Here is a 22,433-nt window from a genome sequence, read left to right on the forward strand (position 1 = left end):
ACTGTTTTGTAGTTCCTTGTTTCTTTCTTCCTGTCTTCCTTCAGGATTTGTTGATTTTTTTGTAGTGGCATACTTTGATTCCTTTCGCTTTTGTGTATCCACTAGAGATGTTACTCCTTGTGATTACAATGAGGCTTACATAACACATCTTATAAACATAAAAAGCTGACTATATTATATTATATTATAGTTATAATAGTCTATTTAAAACAAGAGTTTTGTATGCAATTGAAGTTAAGTAAAAGTAAACACTTTTACTTCTTAAAACAATTTTAAAGAAAATCTCTCTCAAAACCATTTTCTATGAAAAAAATTGTATTTTATCATAGCAAAAACATGAAAACAGTACAGAAAAGTTAAAAAATGAAAACTAAAGTCTCCCTGGTTGACCTTTCTTAATGCCCCCTTTATTCCTATGGCTCAGCAGTAAAGTTGGTGGTGTATTTTTTTCAGAAAATTATACATATATACTTTTTTTTCCAGAAAATTATGCATGCACACACACACACACATAATCCTTTATAATCCTTTTTTCTCTACATAAATGGAATTTTATGTGTACTGTTTTTTGGTCACAATATGTCTTGGATATAGTGTTCTATAAGCACATATAGCTCTATCTTATTTTGAAAATACTCCCCCTTACCCTATAGTATATTTCCTGCTTCTGTTGCAATATGTCCACCTTGGCTTACTTGTCAGGGTAAATTAGTGGGATAGATTCCTGGAAATGGAATTTTCAGATCAAAGGCATGAACATTTAAAAAATAATAAATATCACCAAATAGGTCTTCCACGTGGTTTTATCAATTTATACACTTACCTACCGTGTATCAAATGGTGTCTTTTTGCTCATGCCTTGTTCTATCCTGGTATTATTTAATATTTTTGCCACTTTGACACTTAATAATCGTAACTTGCTATTAGTTGAATTTCTTTAATGATGAGTGAGGTGGAGCCTCTTTTCCTAGGTTTAATGGCCATTTATATTTTTCTGTGAAACAGCATTTTTCCCCACTGGTTGTTCATGCTTTACTTCTTAATTTGCCATAACTTGTTGTTTATGAAGGAAATCAATCTTTTGTTATACGGGATATAAATCTCTCCCCCACTGTGTAATATTTCTTTTAATTTTATTTATAGTATCTGTTTTTTCCAGTACAGAAATTGTTTATTTTTAGCCAAAAGCTTTTCCTTTAATGTCTTCTGGGTTTTATACAGCATTTAATGATTCTCCATGCTAAGGTTTGAAAACAATGTGTAATATTGTTGTCTGGTGAAAGTGACTTTCTCTCAGCCTCCTCAGATTCTTGCTTTGCATCCAGGAATCGTTTGGGAGGAGGCAGGAAGGGAACGTGGCAGGGAAGCTCCTATGTAACAGGACAGGGCTCCCAGGATTCTTCTTAGCTGCTCTTCTGAGGCTTTGGAAGAGGATGGGACGCTCAGACTGCCACGTGATGCCTTTGAGCAGATGGTTCCAGGTACCAGGGCTTGTGAGCATCTGGACTGCATCCTGGTGATGCCAGGAAGCCTTCCCTGCCCCCTCCAGCCCTTAACCAGGCACCCCTGAGACTCTGGGGGTGTCTTACCCGTGCCTCACCGCTCAGATGTGAATTACAGAAGCAGACAATTTGAGAACCAGAAGGAACCTTAGATATCATCTATTTCAGTGACAAAGTTTTTTTTTCTTTTTTTCTTTTTGACATGGAGTCTCACTTTGTTGCCCAAGCTGGAATGCAATGGGGTGATCTAGGCTCACTGCAACCTCTGCCTCCTGGGTTCAAGCAATTCTCCTGCCTCAGCCTCCTGAGTAGCTGGGATTACAGGTGCATACCATCACGCTTGGCTAATTTTTGTAATTTTAGTAGAGACAGAGTTTCATCATGTTGGCCAGGGTGGTCTTGAACTCCTGACCTCAAGTGATCTGCCCGCCTTGGCCTCTCAAAGGACTGGGATTACAGGTATGAGCCACTGTGCCCCAGTTTTATAGTTGAGGAAATAGAAGTAAAGTTCCAGGACATGAGATTGGGAAATGGCAGAACAGGAGACCTCTCTGTGTCCAGTCAAGACACAGCCCATGTGCTCCCTCCCTTGTCTTAAGGGTGAGTTGGTTAATGACTCTGAAGGCTCCCTGAGGACCCTCTGTGCCTCATGCTTCTGTGTTACCCACAGTCTTTAGACAGAGCCGGACATGCCATGGGTGCTTCTGTGTTACCCGCAGTCTTTAGACAGAGCCGGACATGCAGTGGGTGCTCTATAGATCCCCATTTGTGGGTCTATGGGAAGGCCGGGGTTGTGGGGCAGCTCTGAGGTCTGAGGAGGCTTTGCAGGCTATGCACTGTGTCCATGGTTGGTTGGCCCAGAAAGCCCACTTTGGGTGTGGGTTTGAGCCTGTCTGGGGAATAGCAGGGGCGGAAGGCCTTTGGATCCCCTGGAATGGAATAGAGGGTGTGGGTGGAAGTGGGATTCACTCTTTTCCTACTGGGAGAGGAGGGGAGGTGTCCCCCACTTTCCCGCTCACAGTGGCTCTGAGAGTGAGGTGGGCAGGGCTGGCCCCTGGCCAGGAGCAGGTGGATCTGCAGTTCTGACCTGTCTCCTCCACCAGCACAGAAAGCAGAGTGTGAGGGGTGGTGTCCGGGAAGCATGGGAGAGGTATGGAGGTGGCCCTGGCCTCCAGGGCTCCAGGCTGCCATCCCTCCCACCTCTGGATGGGATGCCCAATGCCGGGCAAGCCAGATAAGCCTGGTGAGGAAGGGGATGAGCTGCCACAGGCATCGGAGACAAACACGTTAACAGCAGCAGACAGGAGTGGGAATGGATTAATGGGCTATTTTAGAGGGGGTCTTAGGTGCTTAAGTGGAGATTAGAGACGTGCATGATAATCTGTTTGAACAGGAAGTAAAGCGGGAGAGACAATTAAAAAAAGCAAAATACGAGTTTGTCTCAGGGTTTTGTTCTTCCAAGGGTGGCATATCAGAACATGGGGCTCTTGGAAACTCCCGCTCACGGGGGTGAAGGGTTGGAAGGATGAGAGAAGGAGTCAGGGCTGATGCGCCTAGAGCAGCCTCCGATGCCTCATGATGGAAGATTCTATTGACCCACCTGACCCTCGGTTTATTGACGTCTAATTTCAGTTACGAAGCATGTCCAGTCTCCAGGCCCCCAGCGTGTGGAGCACACAGAATCCATTACGGTTAGAAAAAACAGCCACTGGAGTCTGGCTGGCACCAAGTGCTGCTGGGGACCTGCTGTGGCATCTGCCCATCTAGGGTTTGATCAGGCAGTGAGGAGGTGGCTCACCTGTGCATCCTTGAGACCAGGGCCCTACACGGCTCACAATGGGGCTTGCCCCCCAAGCCCCACCTCCCTACGGTGGACACGCATTCTGTGTTCTGTCCGCAGCTGCCGCCCTGGGGAGGGGATGCACCCAGAATGACCCGAGCCCAGAGCTTCTCCGGTTGGTGGTGGCCCTGCCCACTGGCACTGACAGTGGCTCTGGCCTGGGGCCCCACAGGCAAGCTCTCCAGGGAGTCTTCTGGCGGCCACTTTGCCCATGCAGGAGCCCCAGGTGGCTGAGTCTTAGCTGTGGCTCCTGGATTCTATACTCACAGTTTTTCCAGGGTATCCGGGGAAACCGAGCCCCAGACTCTGGAGGCTGAGTCGTGGCCCCGTGAGCACTGTGGGGCCTTGCCAACATGGGCCGACAGCTCCTTTAGGAGAAATTCTCCTTGAGGAACGTCATGGATGGTCTGCAGAGTGACGTGAGGAAAAATGGCTGAGAAACTCCTGACTGGGTCCAAACTTGGGTATCTCAGGGACTTGGTAAAAGTGCCCGTTTCTCTTTCAATGTCCCTTGTGGAATATAGGAGTGTTTTAAATTAAATTTTTCAAGGCAGGGTCTTGCTTTGTTGCCCAGGCTGGAGTGCAGGGTTGTGACCACAGCCCACTGTAGCCTCCACCTCCTGGCCCAAGCCATCCTCCTGCCTTAGCCTCCTGAGTAGCTGGAACCACAGGTGTGCACCATCAGGCCTTGCTAACTTTTTTTTTAGTAGATACGTGGTCTTGCTATGTTGCCCAGGCTGGTCTCGGACTCCTGGGCTCAAATGATCCGCCTGCCTCAGCCTCCCAAAGCGCTGGAATTACAGGTGTGAGCCACTGCACTCTGCCACAGGAGCGTGGCCAGGGACTCGTGCGTGCCAGGAAGAGCATTGGCTTCCGGATCCTCTGATTTCACTATGTGACTTGGCCAGCAATGACCCTGGGTTGGAGATAGGTGGAACAGGGGCAGGCAGCAGTCAGAGACCCCAAACATGGGGCCCCAGCACTACTACTATGATTTCTCATCACTTTAGAGGCACCAACAGGAGTCCCGCTGGAAACGTGGAGCAGAATCGTTCAGGAATCGTCCAGGATTCCAAAGAGGACTTTGCCCTCCTGCCCCTTTCCAGTTCCTCTCCCATCTCCTCTGGTTTCTAGAAGCCGCACATCCTCGGCCCCACCCCTCATCTGTATACATATCCTGCCTAATGCAGACCCAGATGGTGGAAAACCCGTCTACAACGAACCAAAGCTGTTCATGCTTTCAAATATTAAATTCTGTTCAGAATATTAAATAATTTCCTCTTCAGTGATCCCAGTAAATTTAATTAGCTCTTGTTCTCCCAATAGAGTTGTCTCTTGGTTGCTGAAATGCTGCATTCTCAAGGAAGAAGGCCCACACTCCTGCAGCGCGGAGGGCTCACTGTCTCCCTGCACAGCCTGCCCTGCTGCAGGCACCACGGCACATCGGCTGCCAGGATCCCCTGTGCCCTGGCAGGAGGTGGATGATGCCGAGCTCTGCCGTCCGTGAGCCGTTCGTTCTCTAGGGGCAGGGAGAACGTTGACGGATCTGCTGGGTACCCTCCGTCAGGGTGCCATGCAAGGGCAATTATAAACAACACCCCAGGGACCCCACAGAACCGGCGTCCTTCCAGTGGGAGCAGCCTGAGGGTGGCTGGGTCTGCCCATGTCCTAGAACTAGGCCTGTGAAGATGGGTCTCCATCATTTCTCCATCTTCTGGTCCCAGCTGTAGGGAAGTGTGGGCAGCTCCTCCAGAGATGTGAGGTGAGCCACTGGGGAGGGTTGCAGGGAATTCCTGAGACACTGCAGTGAGAAGAAACTTCCTTGAGGATATAAACAATCGAAGGTCAATGCGATGAGAAATGGTGGGGAAGGTGGTGCTTCGCAGACCCTGTGTGGTCAGCCTTGGCTGGTCCCTCATGGATCCGTCTGGATGCAGAAGGTGGATATCTTCCTGGTCTGGGAGGACCTAGTCCCTGAAAGGCAGATGAGTGTATGACCTGGTGTCAGTAAGTGTTACTCACTTCCCTCCCTTCCTCTCCCCCGAACCACGAGTGTTAAAAATAATTCATTTTGTGAGGATGAAACTTCCAGAACTTGCATTCAAATAATAATTAACATGGGCTGGGCCTTTTCCTCAGAAGCCCCTGATGAGGGTTAGAAATGTGTCTGCAATTGGCCATTTGCTCCACTGGCATTTGGAGAGCCCCTAACATCCTGATACCAGCAAACCCGTTTAAACTTGAATCTGGAAAGGACTGTCAAGAGTCAGGATCGAGTGATACGGTACCCACATTTCCTCCGAGAAGAGCTGAAGCCGCCTCTGGGTGGCTCTTATGCAACACGTTTGCGTCTGGCCACTGAGCAACAAATAAGACACAACAGCAACAATGACCCATCTCCTTGACTGAGCGATGACTTGTTTGCATCGTTAGTGCTGTATCCAGTCTGGGCATGGAGGTGCTGCACGCTTGGCCGACCGTGTCTCCCTAAGGCGCTCACTCGAGTTTTCTCGGTCAAAGGCCTGAGACTGTGGGGTTCTCTAGCATCGTGGAAACCCTACAGGCGGACCCCCACATTGATCAGTGAGCAGCCCTGTGAGCTGGTACCTTGGAGGAGAAACTGGATCCATGACATGCGTAACCAAGTTTAACCATTTTTTCCTTATAGTTTTCTTGATGACAAATACAATTCAGGTCCAATGTAGAAAATTTAGAATATAATCATAAAATTCAAAAAAGAAAATACAAACTAGCCCGTCATCCACTTACACACAGGAAACCGCCGCCAGGCCCAGGCGTGTGTCCTTCCGGCCTGCTTTGGAGGCCTGGGGAGTATAATGGGATTGCTTTGCACATTCTGTTTTATAAATCTTTTCATTTAATGGTTTATAAACACTTTGCAATGGCATTCAATATTCTTCCACAATAGGATTTTTAATGAGTGCGCAAATTATTTACCAAGCACCCTGGAGTTGGACATTTAGTTTGTTTTCAATCTTTTGATGTTATAAGCAATGGTGCAAATATTCTAGTACATAAATCTTTCCAGATAAGTCTCTGTGTTTGTTCCTGAGTTTCTCCTTAGGGTAAATTCCTATAAGTGGAATTGCCGAGTTAAAGGTTAAACACAGTTGGAAAGCTTTTGATCCGAGTGCCAATCTGCCCTCCAGAAAGATTACACTGACTCCGAATCCCACCAGCAAGCGAATGAGAGGTCATTTCTCCACACCCCCTGAAGCACTGGGTGGAACTGGCATTTTCAAAATCTGGCAGGTGGAAAAAATGGAAGTGGGCTTTTGTTTTGATTTGCTTTGCTTTGGTGTCTGGTGGGATTCGACATTGTCCCTGCTTTGGAGTCATTTCTCAGTCTTCTTTTGCGAGTGGCCTCTTCAAGTCCCTGTGTGCTGAGGTGTCCCCCAGCATGTGTGGCTTTGGCTTTGGTAGTTAAAGATGACCTGGGAGGTGAAGATGGCTGCATGAAATTTGGACAACAGTATTTGGAGAAGATGGCAAAGCCATCCCATAGGTTGAGTATTTCTTCATGTTTTTCTCAGAGCACTTACCAGGTGGCCTTGTTATCTGGCTGTTCACCCATCTGTCTCCCCAACTCCACATCCAGCGCGTGGGGGCAGGATTGCATCTTGCTCATGCCTGTGGGCCCCTCTGCCTGCCCCAGAGCCGGGCACTTCAAAGGTGCCAAAGAATAGTTGTTGAGTCAATGAATGAACAAAGGCCCTGCGTGAGCTACTCCTTTCTTTGGGCAAATAGCAAAGTCGATCGCGAAGCCAGCTCAGGACATTGCTATGGTCTTCGCGCCCCCTCGTGTTACTTGGGGCAGTGGTCAAGCCCGGGGGATGAGGACGGTGTGATGTCCCATTGCAAAGGGCTGGTGCTGTGAAGCAAGAATAATAGGAGAATGTTGCCTTTTGTCTATTTATCATCAAACACAAAAAGTTCAGTGGTGGGAGACAGGGAGTTGCTGCCTCATGGGTCAGATCTTTCCTTCCGGGATGATGGAAGGTGCAGCAAGATAGAGGTACTAGCTACACAACACTGTGCATGCACCGAGTGCCACTGAATTGCACACTTTAAATGGCTACTTTTATGTTACATAAATTTCACCTCAATTAAAAGGAAGGGAGCGCAGAGCTCCCCTCACTGGCCCCAGCTCCTGCCTCTTCAGTCTAAACCTGAGCACGTCATGGTAGACAAGGACTCTGTGGCCGTGTGATGAAGCAGGGATTGCATCTATGCAGCCATCCTCTAATTTCCTGTGTCAGCCCTGAGATCTCAGATCAGAACTGGGGTCCCACAGTCCAGGGGAGTCTTCGAGGGGGAAGTGAGCGGGTTTATAGAGGTCTGAGCAGGAGGTGCATCGGGGCCAGGCCGGGGCTGGTCATCCCTAGGTCTGTCCTTGTTTGGGGTGGGGAACAGGAGGATGTGTGAGGCTGGGAGGGTGCCTTGAGCCACGGGCAGTTGGGGACCTGGGCTCCAGCCTGGTCAAGCATAGGTCAGCACACCTGTTTGTTTGGAGTTGGGGGTCCTGGAGCAGAGGAGGGGGAGTGGAGCCTGTTGGAGCTTCTAGATGCTTAAAGCAGCCCCTTTCTCTGAGGCTTGGGATGCTTTGCCTGGAGCAGGCCTGAGCAGAGCCTCTGTCCAGTTGGTCTGCCGCCAGCAGAGAGAGGCAGCCCAGGGGAGTGATGGGGGCTCAACCAGAGGTGAGGGGTTGAGGGGACCAAAGGGGGTCTCCTTGTCTACACTTGAACTTTTGCATCTTGAGGACATAAGCCCTCCCCTGCTGCCTCCACCGGCTGCCCTTGCAGGGGGCACTTGGAAGCCTGGAGGAGAGAGAAACTAGCAACTTGGGGAGGGAGGCAGAAGAGTTATTTTGGAAAAGAACGAGCTGCCCAGAGAAGGAGGAGGAGAGAGGAAAGTCATCTCCAACAATAAGCACCTCACCTCTCCTCCCTACCGCCCCAGCCACCTACGCCGCCACTCCCTGCAGGAGAGAAGCAGGAAGAGGTTTTGCAGAAGGCACCAGGCTGCTTGGGTCTCAGAGCCTTGGAGAGGTGTGGGCTGTTATTCTTTGGCTTGTGGTGGGCAGCCTAGGGCTGTTTCACATGGAATCACAGGTCTTGCTCCTGGAGTCAGGCTTGAGGGCTTGTGGGGTCTTTCCTGTTAGCAGAGGAGAAAGCCGAGCCCTGGTCCCATCCCCGGCAGGCAGGCAGAGCTGAGCCTGGCTCCCAGGCCCTCAGCACAGGCTAAGTCCTGGCTTAGACTCTCCTCTACTTCACCGGGGAGGCTGTGTTCCTATTTCTCAGGTGACGTGGGGCCTGGTTGGGCCCGGCTGGACACTCCAGGGGGTGGGGGCTGCTATCTTGAAGATGCAGCTGGGGGGAAGGTGGCATCAGGTGGAGGTACTGGTCAAAGTCACCTGGGAGCCCAGGGTTGTTGATTACTACTGCTGGAAGCAGAGTAACAGACCAAGTTCCTCACAGGGCACATTCCCTGAACAGGGGAGGGCCAGGGCTGTTACAGTCTCCAGTCTTGTCACACCCTGTGTGTGGCTCTTGGCAAATCAGATGACCATCTGAGCCCCAGATTTTTCATTTCCTTATTTTATTAGTAACATGTCGAAAGTATTATTTGCTGGGTGCATCTTCCTGTTTCATTCTGAGGTTCGAGGCTGAATTGAGATAGAAATAGAGTTTCCGTGAAGACATACATGAGGCTGAGCATGACGGAGGCTCCAGGCTTCCATGGGCCTTCCACAGGTCAGAAGCCAGTTTTCTCGGAAGTGACCATCCAGAGGCAGGTGACTGAGTCCCAGGAGGTCACCGGAGGGTTGGGCACCTTCTTTCTTGAGACTCCCCGTCCTGAGGGTGTCGGCCCGCATGCTTGGCTCAAGAAGGCTCACAATTCGCCACGTTCCAAACATGCAGTAGAGATGGGGGGATGCCCCCTTCAGTGTGTGACCTGGGAGCTGGAGCTGTCACTTCCATTTATGTCCCATCAGGGGGAGTGTAGTCACAGACTCACACCCAGCCCGGGAGGCGTGGTCATTATCCTGGACGATGAGGTGCCCAGCTGAATATCAAGAATTCTATTACACAAAAAAGGAGAATGCAGATGGGACCATGAGAATCCTGGTCCCAGACGGGGGATGATGATTTTAGTATTAAACAAGCCCCGGGGACACCAGGAAGCCTACTCCTTCCTGCAGAAGGGACAGTGGCCGCTTTCTGCTTATGGGGGTGGTCTCCTTGAGACAGGTGGTGAGACAGCATCCAGTCCTATCTGGGAAGGAAGGCTTTTCCCCTTTCTTTTGTTAATAAGCAAAGAGAAGTGACTAGGAGGCACTGCTGTGGCCAGAGTGGGATGGGGTGGGAGGTGCAAAGGTTGGAGGGTCTGCTAGAAGATGTTCACTTTTGGAGGATGAGTCCAGGGAAGTTTCTGGTCCACCTGACCCCTGGCTGAGGCCTCCTTGCATCTCCTTGTCCCCAGCATCCTCCGCCCCAACCTCCTGTGCTCTCCCACTCTCATCTAAACTATGAGAAAACAGGATGCTGCTCATCGCCCCAGGCCACAATCTTAATAATTTTAATGTGTTCTTGTTCTGTTCACTTCAATAAACTATTTCCCACTAACTGTTCATTAGCTTGCCTTTCCCCTGGAGCAACTGCAAAACCATAAACAGCACCTCATCCCCCCAAACCCCCTCGCTCCCAAAGCTGGGTCTTCTGCTGGTGGTAAGGGGCGCTGTCTCCCGTGCCCTAGCGGCCGCAGCTGCCCCAGTCTAGGCACGAGTGTGGGTGGGTAAGAGTGGACCACATGCCCACCTTTATCCAACTCATTTATTTATTTTTGAGACGGAGTTTTGCTCTTGTTACCCAGGCTGGAGTGCAATGGCTCGATCTCAGCTCACTGCAACCTCCGCCTCCCAGGTTCAAGCAATTCTCCTGTCTCAGCCTCCTGAGTAGTGGGGATTATGGGCACCTGGTACCATGTTCAGGTAATTTTTGTATTTTTAGTAGAGATGGGACTTTACCATGTTGGCCAGGCTGGTCTGGAATTCCTGACCTCAGGTGATCTGCCCTCCTACTCAGCCTCCCAAAGTGCTGGGATTACAGGTGTGAGCCACCACGCCTGGCTCCAAACTCATTTATTTTTAAAAATAAAAGCACATATCCATCCAAATGTTGATAGTGCCTTGATTTACAATAGCCCTAACCTGGAAATAACTCAAATGTACACCAACAACAGCTAAGCTAACTGTAGCACATCCATGTGATGGAATACTACTCAGCAATGAAAAGGAGTGAGCCATTGGTGCAGGCAAGGGCATGGCTGCATCTCTGGGGAATGGTGCTAAGGGAAGGCAGCCAGACAGAAAAGAAGTATGTACTGTGTCATGTCCCTTATGTAAACTCCCGAAAAGGCAAACTCATGTACATACGGGACAGAGGAGCAGGGCAGTAGTTGCCTGGGGTGGGGATACAGGGAGAGGGAGGAGGGGGAGGGCACATCAGGGCAGGAGGAAACTTTGGGGGAGACGGATATGTTCCCTCTCCTGATGGTAGTGATGGTTTCACCGGCACATCTGTGTGTCACAGCGTATAAACTGTACCCTTTAACCACGGGCGGTGTGCCGTATGCCAGTCACACCTCAATCACGCCCTTTAAACACGCACATGCTGCCTTCCCCAGTCCCTGAGTCCACAGGGCAGGAGCCCTGTCCTTGAGATGGTTTGTGGTGGGGACCCCCCAGCCTTGGGCTTGGCTGGCAGTGAGTGTGCCCAAAGTGGGAGCTCCGGATGGTTCTCCTTGAGGGATTGGGGGTGGGGCGCCTTCTCAAGGTGAGTCGAGAGGTGGGAGAACCACAGTGACATGGGAAAGGCGTCTGCAGGCACCAAGGGCTGCCTGTGAGTGGAGGGTCGGCAGAAGGGCTGTAGCCCCTTGGCCATCCTGAATACAAGGGAAGCAGGTCCCGAGAAAATCCTCGATGGAGACAGAGGACTGAGCTGGCACCAGGCACCAAGGTGAGCTTTGCTCGGCTCTGGATTTAGTTCAGACTTGCTGGTCTCTGAGAGGGCTCTGTGGTCACTGTTGGACTTGAGTCTCCAGATTCCACCAAACCCCCTGCCCCAGAGCTCCTCCCCATCTTTCTGGCTGCCTGGCAACTGGAAGCTTGTCTGTGATGGAGGATTTTCTGGAATGATGGACCTTAGTTGGGTGAGGGCTGCCTCCCTCCCTTCCCCAGCCTCCCCTGCAGCTAGGGCCAGCCATGCAGTCTGGACTTGGCCAGGCGGGTGTGTTCATGGCAGACCCTGATCTGGGAGCTGACAGGTCTCAGGGAAGGAGATAAGGCCTCCCTTCTGTCTCTGGGAAGCTGTATGGGGGGTCTTGGGGAAGGAGATGAGGCCTCCCCTCTCTCTCTGGGAAGCTACATGGGAGGTCTCAGGGAAGGAGACGAGGCCTCCCTGCTCTCTCTGGGAAGCTGTATTGGGTTGGTTGAAGCATCACCCTTCTTGGTGCAGAAGTGGTAGATTAAGTTTTCTAGGACTACCGTAACAAACCGCCACAAATCTAGTGGCTTAAAACACAGAAGTTCATTAGCTTGCCGTACTGGAAGTCAGAAGTTCGACACTGGCCTCCCTGGCCTGAAATACAGAAAGGCTGCGTTCCCTTCTGGGGTGTCGAAGGTGCGGTCTGTTTCTGTGCCTTTTCTAGTCTCTGGAGGCTATGCTCCTTGGCTCCCAGCTCCCTCTTCCTTCTTCAAGGGTGAGGCCCTCACCCAGCGGAGCCAGCAGCACAGCTCTCTCGGACCCGCCTCCATCATCACAGTGTCTCTGACACCAACTCTCCTGCCTCCTCCTCCACTTTTTAATTTTTTTTGACAGCGTTTTGCTCTTGTTGCTCAGGCTGGAGTGCAGTGGTGCAATCTTGGCTGACTGCAACCCCCACCCTCCCGAGTTCAAGCAATTCTCCTGTCCCAGCCTCCCAAGTAGCTGGGATTGCAGGTGTGCGCCACCATGCCTGGCTATTTTTTAATTTTATTTTTTTTAGTAGAGATGGCGTTTCACCATGTTGGCCAGGCTGGTCTCAAACTCTTGACCTCAAGTGATCCACCCCCCTCAGCCTCCCAAAGTGCTGGGATTACAGGCGTGAGCCACTGCGCCCAGTCTCCTCTTCCACCTGGGTCATCCAGGATCACCTCCCATCTCAAGATCACCACTGAGCAACCCATTCCCATCTGGAACCTTCCTTCCTCCTTGCCATGTAACCTAACATAGTCACAGGTTCCAGGGGTTAGGACGTGGGCGTTTTGGGGGCCAGTATTCTACCTCTCTCCTGTGGGGTATCTCAAACTCAGTGCCCAGGCTCCGGGCAGCAGTGAGCATGGCGGTGTTCTTGAACCAGTTTTTCGGTAGCTTTGGTTGCTTCTAGAAGTTCAGCCTTGTCCCCACACCCTGCTCTGCGTCTATCAAGTCCTCAGTTTCTTCATCTGTAGATGGGGATGAGTACACCCGCAGAGGCCAGGGAGGGATCCTGAGCAGAGGCGGTCTCCTCTTCAGCTGGGAGGGATTCTGCTGGGGCAGTAATAGGGCCGGGACACATTTCTGGCTCTTCAGTCAGGTGTTCATGGGTGTAGGGGAGGTCGCTGAGGGTCTGGGCTGGGGCAGGGTAGTAGGGAGGCCAAGAGGGCACAGAGGACAGGGCGTGGTAGAGACGAGGCCTGCGGCTGATGGGGAAGGGCTACTGGGGAGGGGGAGGAGCAGAGGCTCTGCTGAGTTCGCAGAACAGGAACCATTGTGGCTGTGTTGGAATAAAGACATTAGTCAAAGGAACAGGTATAGTATGGGCTCCTCAAAGTCCACATGGTGCCGTCCTAACTCCCAGGACTTCTGCGTGCAACCATGTTTGGAGAGAGGATCTTTGAAGAGGTGATTCAGATGAAATGAGGTGGTGGGATGGGCCCCAATCCAACCTGACTGGTGTCTTCAGTGGAAGAGGGAATGCAGGTCACATGGGGATGGCAGTGGAGGACACAGGGAGGGGACGGTCAGCTGAGAGCAAGGAGAGAGGCCTCTGAGGGAAACCGTCCTGCTGACATCTCCATCTTGGACGTCCAGCCTCAAGATCTGCGGGAGAATGAATGGTTACGCCCACAGTCTGCAGTCCTCTGAGATGGCGGCCTGAGCCAACTCAGACCTGGGGGAAGGAGAGCGGTGGTCTGGCCCTGTGAGAGGGAGAGGCCACCTCCCAGCCCCACCTCCTCTGGCTGAGTCTTGGGGAGGCAGGGAAAGCCCGGGGAGGGCACAGGGTGCAGTGCTGCCACTCCCCATGACAGATGCTTCTCCAACAGCAGGTTGGAACTGGAAGGAGGGGGCTCAGTCCCGCCACCCCCCACTCATCAGGCTCCACGGGCAGGCGGTCTGAAGGTGTGCCAAGACGTGAGTCTGGCTGGCGGTGGTGACCAGCAGCTGCTGCCTTTGTGGGTGGTGACTGGGTTAGCTTGTGTACACCTAGTAACATGTGCACGGCTGAAGAGAAGCCACAGAGAGTCTTCAGGAGGAGAATGAGAACGAAAGGATACCTTAGAAAATCCCTACTTTGGAAAGATCTTGAACTAAGGAGGATGAAATTTACATTAAGGGTGAATTCAAAGACACGCCCAGTTCAGGGTCTGAGAGGTCTGAGATTAGCCTGCTGTCTTCTCTACCGCCTGTCTCGTATCCCTTCTCCACAGATTCGGGTGTCTCTTAAGCGGCGTCATGAACACACGCTCAGTCTTGTATGATGTATGTGTCTTCACATGGGTGAGAGTAGCCACGTGCTAGCGGCAAGCTGCCCATAGGGGCTGCATCCCACACAGCCACGTGCCCCTGAGTCCTGCAGGCACACACGAGCTTTTAGTGACATGCACGACTCCCACACTTGGTTTCTGAAGGACACTGGGTTATGCCCCAGTGAAACTGACACTGACCTGACAGTCATCACCGAGAAGTTCATGGACACTTGTACAGGTCAGAATTTTCCATTGAGGCACTCAGTGTATTGCAAACTCGAACGACAAAAGCCGTCCAACATGATTCAGTTAAGCCTCGCTTCTGCCTGTTGGTAGAGACGCGCTTTTACTATGGTTATTTAACAGCTGTACCTTTAAAGTGTGTAGATTCCTGATGGCCCCTTGCTGGGTATCACTGGCTTTGCAGGGTTGCTCAGGGCTCCATTCCTGCTCAACAGTTTCCCCCGGCTTGGATCAAACCCTTCAGTACGGGGTTTCAACTTTGGGATGATACAAAGTGAAGGACAGGCTGGACATGGTGGCTCACACCTGTAATCCCAGCACTTTGGGAGGCCGAGGCAGGCAGATCATCTGAGGTCAGGAGTTCGAGACCAGCCTGGCCTGCATGGTGAAACCCCATCTCTACTAAAAATAGAAAAATAAGCCAGGCGTGGTGGTACATGCCTGTAGTCCCAGCTACTTGGGAGGCTGAGGCAGGAGAATCGCTTGAATCTGGGAGGCGGAGGTTGCAGTGAGCTGAGATTGTGCCACTGCATTCCACCCCAGGCAACAGAATGAGACTCCATGAGACTCCATCTCAAAAAAATAAAAAAGAAGTTGGACTAACTTTAACAGGAGTAAGAGAAGAAGTGCCCCATTGGTGTCTGGATGTCCCCAGGAGTGGTGTAGAAGAAACCAGCCCGAAATGAGATCGGGTGTGCTGTGACAGCAAAGGACGTCACAGTGGAAAGCCTGGGTCTCAAGGGCAGGAATGATAACCCCTGCTGTGGAGGGTGGAGCCAGGTTCTGGGACCATTGAGGAACCGCCAGAGAATCATGTGGGGTTCCAGGAGGGCGGCCATTTGAGAAATACCTACAGGATGGTGTGTGCGCATGTGTGCGTGTGTATGTGTGCATGTGCGTGTGTGTGCATGTCCGTGTGCGCATGTGTGCGTGTGTATGTGTGCATGTGCGTGTGTATGCATGTCCGTGTGTGCATATGTGTGTGTGCATGTCCGTGTGTGCATATGTGTGTGTGCATGTGCGTGTGTGTGCATCTGTGCATATGTGTGTGTGCATGTGCGTGTGTGCGTGTGTGGTTGACTTGGGCTCCATGGTGTGGGAAGGAGCCATGATTGCTGTTTTTGTTATTTTTTGTTACTCCAGAAGGTAGGTCTGTACTCCAACCTGGACGACAGCCAGAGGAAAATTTGGTTGCTGTTGAAAAGGACGTTTTCCAGTAGAGGGGGCTCCCCCAGCGCTGGGGGAGGGGAGATGGTGAATGGCTTATCCCTGGAGTGCTCCCTGGGTGACACCCTGTCTGTCCGGGACTTGGAGGAGATCAGAGGATTGCTGGAGTCCACCTGCCCTGGAGCCTGCCTGAGTCCCTCCACAAGACCCTTGTAGTAGGTTGAGCTGCCCCCAATCCCCTGTTCATGTCCACCTAGAACTTCAGAGCCTGCCTTATTTGGGCACAGTACCTTTGTAGGTATAGTTAAGATGAAGTCATACAGGATCAGGGGGGCCCTAAGTCCAACGACTGCCGCCCTTGTACAAAGAAAAGGACAGAGGAGAAGGCCACATGAAGACAGAGGCGGAGGTCAGAGAAAGGTAGCCGCAAGCCCCAGAGTACCTGGGATTGCCTGTGGCCCCCAGGAGCGAGGAGGGAAGCACGGGAGGGGATCCCCCTGGAGCCTTTTGAGAGAGCCTGGCCCCGCTGACACCTTAATTCTAAACTCCTGGCCTCCAGAACTGTGAGAGACTAAGTTTCTGCGTTTTCTGCCTCTAGTTTTGTGGGACTTGGTTGTGACAGCCCCAGGACCTGAATCCATGCTTTTGTGCTGGCCCTGGGCAGTCTCTGCGCCTCCTAAAAGAGAAAATGCTGTCGAGGTTCTACCTTCCTGGAGTCCTAAAGAGCTTGCAATCAAATGGAAAATTTGTGCTATTTTTCACGATGCCACATCCCCTGCCTCTTTCTTTGAAAAGTATTTGATGCTTATAGCCAACGTCTTAGCATCCACAAACATATTAATGTGATGATGGTTTCGACTGAACTGTGAAAAACGCACGTGTCTTTCTTGCCTTGTTGCCTCCATCTCCTTCCTGGGAGCAGAAACCCTGACTGGGCCGTTGTGATTTCCTGGCCTCCTCTGCCTGGGCCTCTCTAGTTCCTCCTTCTGCTCCCCATCTCTCCCAGGCCTGCTGAGCCTAGTTTACATTTGCCTCTTGCTGAAGGAGATGCAGGATATTGAGAGGAAAGACTTCATTAACATTCAGACGCTTTGTCCACACAATTGTAAACACCTGGATCTTGGGAAGCACAGAGAAATCAGATTGATTTTTCCAGCGCATATCCAGATGTTTCTCATCACGTGGACACCCCCATCTCTTCTCCATCCTCCGGAAAATCCATTTGTCCAGGCGGATGTGCACTCCGCCGGCTTATGCAGCCCACCTCTCCTTTCTGTTCATGACTTTTGCTGAGATTCGGCTGAGCACATCCACACAAAAGGGACATGGATTCTACTTCTGCAGAACAAGCTGAGCACGGCCCTCCTTCCCCCAGGACTGCCTGGAGTTGCCTAGCAATCTGACACCATTCTGCCTGAGCAGGCACACGGCTTGGATGGATTTTTCCTATTTTTAATTTGTTTTCTGGGTGGTATTATTGTGCAATCACAGGCTGAGCTCAGAGATACGGCTCATGTCCCACTCAAGACAAGGAGATGGAAGACGGGGAAGAACCCATGGGCCCCTGAGTGGACTGTGGCTCCTGTTCCAGGTGACACTGGCCACTGCCCCGGCTGCAGAAGTTGACGGTGCTTCAGAAAACCTTTGCTATTTCCACTTGTGCATTTTTAGGCTATCACCGCTCCCCAAACGCAGCTGTGCTATCAAGCAGCACAAAAAGGGCAAATCCTCGTGGTGTGGACGTAGGACCCCGAACTGCCTGGACTTCCTTCTGACATTTCCCATTCACGTGGGAGGAGAGACGGACAGCGTGCAAGTGGTTCATCCTCCTCTCGAGAAGATAAATGTCAGAACTGAAAGCCACTGGGCACTGATATGGAGTCGCACACTCTTAAATAAAATATCAAGCCTGGAGGTGCACTTGTGACATTGCAGATGCGCCTGCCTGCTCCCTGCATGTGACACAAGAGGCAGCGGGGCTGGCGCAGTTGGCAGCATCCCAGTCTGGGATGCAGAGCTGCTGGCAAGCCTGGGACATTCTGGGCCTCAGTGTTCTCATCTGTAATATGGGGTGACTGTACAACATGACCTCTGAAGTTGCTTCCAGCTCAAAATGCAGGGATGGCTTCCACGACAGTGAGACCACTGGAGGGATGAGCTCACTGGGGAGAAAAATAGGAACACCTGGGGAAATGGGAAGCTGGTGTTTAGGGAGAAGCAGAGAAAGACAGGTGGAGATGCTGACGTGCAACACTGGGAAAGAAGAGTAGGAGACAGTGCTGTGGAGGGTAAAGAAGAGGTTTCTAGAAAGGGACTTGGCCGCGGGGCCACCTGCCGTAAAGGATCAAGTAAACCAAGGAGGGAGTGCAGGCCCAGCTGTTTGTGATTCGGCCTTCCCTGGTGACCCCAGAGAGCCATTTCCCTAGGGTGTCGGTGGGTGTGGACGTTGGGGGTGCTTGTGATCGAGGGAAGGCAAGGATGGCAGGCGAACGAGGGGAGAGGGGAGCATCTAGGGGTGCTTCTGGAAGGACACGGACGACCAGATAAGGTTTTTAGGCTGGTAGGCTAAGACTCCTCCACCCCCAGAGCAGGAAAGGCAAAAGAGGATGGAGCAAGAGAGGGCTGGATGGAGGGAGAAAATGGAAGAATTTGAAAGGGAGCAGGAAGGCAAGATGAAACTAGAAGGAGGCGTGCAGGGAGAAAGCTGCTCCCATCTGAAGGCTCTGGCTTCGAGGTGAAACTGTGCCACCATCTGCCAGGAAAAAAGGGTCAGGAGAACGAGGGATGATAAACCTTGGGACTGAAGTGAAGAGTGGAGAGCCAGCAGACACAGCTGAGGCTGAGGCTGAGGCTGAGGCTGGGCGTGTGAGGGCCGAGCACCTCTCCTCCAGCTGTGGGACAGAGCACAGCCCGGCCCGGTGATGTCGTCATTTAAGTTAGCTGGTTGGTGTCTCTGACCTCCAAGGTCTCCTTGTGACCTACATTCCATGGAACCCGGACAGGTGCACAACCCCTGAGAGCCCAACAGAGAATAAATGTTTGCACGTCTGCCCCGTGTGTTTCGTGAAACAGTAGTGGGGTGTTTTGATCATACATTCCCTCAGGTTGTGTGGGGCTCTCCCTAAGTGGGAGTTATTGATGCGGGGCTGCACAGGGTCCCACGGGGTGCGTGGATGGTGGCCCAAAGGGGAGATCCGACATATACAACAGCGGTAGCGGGCCTGGCAGTAGTAGGGAAGTTGTGTGTGTGTGTGTGTGTGTGTGTGTGTGTGTGTGTGTGTGTGTTTGTATAGAGAGAGACAGAGTGATCCATTTTTTTTTTTTTGAGATGGAGTCTTGCTCTGTGGCCCTGGCTGGAGTGCAATGGTGCGATCTTGGCTCACTGCAATCTCCACCTCCGGAGTTCAAGTGATTCTCCTGCCTCAGGCTCCTAAGTAGTTGGGATTATAGGTGCCCTCCACCTTGCCTGGCTAATTTTTGTATTTTTAGTAGAAAGGGGATTTCGCCATGTTGACCAGGCTGGTCTTGAACTCCTGACCTGAGGTGATCCGCCTGCCTCGGCCTCCCAAAGTGCTAGGATTACAGGCATGAGCTACCGTGCCTGGCCGAGAGATCCATTCTTAACAAGGAGGTTATGATTGCATTCAACAACCTTATAATTTACTCTCTTGGACCGAGAGAGCAAATGAGGCAGCCAATGGCAGTGACATCAGCTCTCTGACACGCCGTCAGTGCTGGCCATCTGTGGACCTCACAAGAACATCAAAGACCAGCGAGGAAAAAGCAGACCCCTGATCTCTTGCTTTCCTCGATCCTTCTACAGCTGCATCTTCACCTCCTTCCTATCCGTGGATGTGTCCAGCGCTGAATTTGAAAGTGGGGCCATGATATCCTTTCTGTCTGTGATGATTTGGGGCTGCTACCCTTAGACGGAGGAGCCTGGGAGAAGAGAAGGCAAAAGTCTGGAACTGCAGCTGCCCCACGCTTTACAAGAGCCTCTTTTAGGGAGCTCATGGGCAAGGCATGAGGGGCTCCTGGGGAACCAAGGGCCTCCTCGGCTGGGGCTTCTGGCAGGTTGGTGGGCTGATGTATGTTTTCTGCTTCTTTGCTCCCGTTGGCCACCTCCTGTTGCTAAGAGTAGATCAAAGTAAATGCTTCTGTGGGGCGAAATGAGGGTCTTCAGCTTACACAGGTGGCAGTGCGTGGAGAAGAAAACAGGCACTCCACTGCAACATGGCCCGAGCTGGCCAGGCACAGAGGGGGGCGGGGGCTAGGCTCTCCTGGCACTGAAAAGGTGGCACAATGGCAGGAGGCATCTTGGTAATGACAGCCCACCACATGTATGAGCCCTAGGCAGCTGGACATGCCACCACCCTGCTCTCATCCGGACTGGCAACCTCTTGCCTGGTACATAGCTGTCCTCCTGCCATCCCTCCTCTCTCTCTATGTGTATCCCTCCCCCTTACTAGATCTTCTGTTTATTCCATCCCTCGTTGCCGTCCTTCATGCTTTACACCCTTGTTTTGTTGGAGCACATCCTCTGGTAGCTGAGGGATGGTATGTGGGAAATAATTTTGTCGAGACGTTGCATGTGCAAACGTCTTTGTTTTAATCTCACATTTGATTGTTAATTTTGCGAAGTGAGGGATTCCAGGCCAGATAGCACTTTTTGTCAGCTTTTGGAGGCACGCTCTGTGATTGGTTAGCTTGCCCTCTTTGTGTTGAGAATTCTGGAGCTATTCTCATTCCTGCTCTTTCTTATGGCACCTGGAAACTTGGGGAAAGATTTTTTTTTGTTCTCAGTGATTTACTTTTCAAGATAATATGCCTTGATATGAATCAATTTCCATCGATTTTGTGAACAATTTGGAAACTTATTTCTGGAAAAAATTTCTTAAATAATTGATGATTTCCTTTCTTCTTTTCCTCCTCCTCCTTCTATCTGGGGGTCCTGCGGCAGTGGGGTTAGGATTCCTTTTGTGTTGAGCCTCGTGAATTGATCATCTAGTTTTTTCATCCCCTCTTTCTTCTTTTTCTCCTCTTTGTCTTTTTGCTTTGCCTTCTGGGGCATTCCCTTACTTTTCTCTTCTAGCCTGTCTGTTGAGATGTTTGGTTTCTGCTCTCATGCTTTTAACTTCCCAGCTTTTTTGTTCTCTAAATGTTCTCCTTAAAATAGCACCCTGCTCTTGTTTCATGGATGCGGTATCTCCTCTGATCTTTGGGAGGATATTAAACACAGCTATTTCTGATATTTTCTCCTCCCTACCTATTGTCTGTTTCCTCGAAGTCGGCCCCGCTCGCTCTGTTGCGTGTTTCGGCGGCTGTTTCTCATGAAGGCTTTCCGCAGATGTCTGGTCATCCTTGGTTTTTTACTCACCTTTAGCGGGGCTGCGAAACTGGTTGGCAGCTCTGAGCAGGGATTGGGGCCTGTGCTGGGAAGCAGCAAAGCTCTATCTTCAGGTTTCCCCTCTAGGCGCTGGTGAGACTCTCCAGAGGAGATTCTTCCGGCCTCCTGCCAGGAAGGTGGAGGTCAGGATGCTGACAGGTGCTGTGAGGGAAAAGGCGGCTCTCCGTGCAGGATGCCCCTCTGTCCGCAGTGTGTGGTGGCCCCCAAGCCACAGAGACTGCTTCAGCATCCCCAGGGAATAAACCTCCAGAGAGGCCATCCAAGGATCTCCGGGCTTCCCCAGGTCTTGGGCCCCACTGCTTCTGAGCCTTCGGGGTATTCCATTGTTAGCCTTCCCTGCCGCTGAGCCGAGACTCAGCTCCGTGAGGGCCAGCCACCACTTCTCCTGTGCCTCCCCACTGCCCACAGCTGGCTACTGTTCTCTTTCCTCCTGTTCTCCAGGTCATTGGGGGTTTATGCCTTTTTTTTTTTTTTTTTTTTTTTTTTTTTTTTTTTTTTTTTTTTTTTTGAGACAGAAGTCTCACTCTTGTTGCCCAGGGTGGGGTACAATGGCACGATCTCGGCTCACTGCAACCTCCGCCTCCTGGGTTCAAGTGATTCTCCTGCCTCAGCCTCCCAAGTAGCTGGGATTACAGGCACCCACAAGCACACCTGGCTAATTTTGGTATTTTTAGTAGAGACGGGGTTTTACCATGTTGGCCAGGTTGGTCTCGAACTCCTGACCTCAGGTGATCCGCTCACCTTGGCCTCCCAAAGTGCTGGGATTATAGGCATGAGCCACCATGTCTGGCCCCTTTTTAAAAATTTTCTCTTTGAAGTTTTAGTGGGATTTTTCAGAGGGCACGAAATTAGCTCTGTGTGTTCAGTTGTCCTGTTGGCCCCAAGCCCAGTCTCTCTGTGTTTCTCTCCTAATGATTATTGCCAAGGACTCCCCAGTCCTCCCCATGTGCTCACTTTTTAAAAATTGAAGTTTCCAAATCAGAGGTTTTAAAAATTCTCTTAGATAATATCCCCAAATGGAAAACCTCCTGGTGAGTGCTGGTATGTCCTGCCGGCCTTGACACTTACTCTCTTCCGGCCAGATCCCTGTCTACAACAGCTGAGCGCGAAGGGCAGACTCTCTGGGGCTGGTAATGAGGCCGGCCTGGCTGGGGCCTGTCCCCAAGGGGCATCCTCACGTGGAACAAGATTTGGTGCTGTCTTCAGAGAGCTCTTCTAGAACGTCCCCAAGGAGTGACTTACAAGGCCGTATGCTTTGCAGGGACCCCTTTTCCACTCGGGCACACAGTTCTGCCAGGTAAATGTGTCCCCACTTTGCAGGCACATGCAGAACTCGCGTGGGGAGCTGAAGGGAGACGGAGATGGGCTTGAACCCCACTCTTTGAGCGGTTTCTGCGAGGAGGCTCCAAAGGGCAGTAGGGTCTGGACCAGAGAGAGAGAGAGAGAGAGAGAGACAGAGAGAGAGAGAGAGAGAGAGAGAGAGAG

This window comes from Rhinopithecus bieti, unplaced genomic scaffold (genome assembly GCF_001698545.2).
Source record: "Rhinopithecus bieti isolate Rb0 unplaced genomic scaffold, ASM169854v2 scaffold_9899, whole genome shotgun sequence".
NCBI classification, from domain to species: domain Eukaryota; kingdom Metazoa; phylum Chordata; class Mammalia; order Primates; family Cercopithecidae; genus Rhinopithecus; species Rhinopithecus bieti.